Source organism: Alexandromys fortis, unplaced genomic scaffold, assembly GCF_014885135.2.
Source record: "Alexandromys fortis isolate MF-2015 unplaced genomic scaffold, M_Fortis_MF-2015_v1.1 scaffold_125, whole genome shotgun sequence".
Classification (NCBI taxonomy): Eukaryota; Metazoa; Chordata; class Mammalia; order Rodentia; family Cricetidae; genus Alexandromys; species Alexandromys fortis.
In genome coordinates, this window is record NW_026068026.1 from 3,700,333 (window position 1) to 3,701,324 (window position 992).

The window sequence follows — 992 nt, forward strand, 5'->3', positions numbered from 1 at the left end:
ATACATTAATTTTATCCATTTTTGTATATGCATGATGTTGTTGTTGTTGTTATTGTTTTGAGACAGTCTCACTATGTAACCCTGAATGGACTAGAACTCAGTATACAGACCAGGCAGACCCAGACTTGCAGTGGTCTCGTGGCCTCTGCTTCGTTAGTACTGAATTATTTAGGTGTTCCATGTACATTTGTATGTTTTATGTTCATGGTAAGATAGTAGTATACTCAGAATGAATGTGGCAGAAAAAGTAATTAACTGGAAAGCTTATTGAAGGGAACTCAAGGACAGAGACTTGCTTGACCATCCTTACCATTTTATGTGTCTGATTCTGCTTTTAAAAATTGTTTCCTTTATAGAAGCAGGTGCCTTGATCGTATACTGCAAGACTGACTGACCCCCAGATAGAAACTGAGAACAACTTCTGGGATCTCAAATTCAGATGTCTACTAGTTCCAACAGATAGGATTAATTTCCCCAGTCCTTCTTCCACAACAATAGCTAGGATTTTGGCTTTGGATTGATAAAATTTCTGATTGTCAACTTGTATATGTGAACCCTGCTCAAAAGTCTTGTACTAGGGACCTAGGCATGCAAACATCTGAATATCAAATTAACTAACATATGTAAACCACTTGATGAAAATACAGATGCTATTACAATGAAGCCATAGGTGTAAAAGTGCCAAGGTAACTATAGTACTGATTGTGGCATAAGGTAGTAAGAATTGGATGATGGCATGAGAATTTGTAAATTTGAGGAATACACAGACTCTATGGCAACGTATTTTTTTATTTATTTATTAAAGATTTCTGTCTGTTCCCCACCGTTGCCTCCCCTTTCCCTCCCCCTCCTCCAATCAAGCCCCCCTCCCTCGTCAGCCCAAAGAGCAATCAGGGTTCCCTGCCCTGTGGGAAGTCCAAGGACCACCCACCTCCATCCAGGTCTACTAAGGTGAGCATCCAAACTGCCTAGGCTCCCACAAAACCAATAGG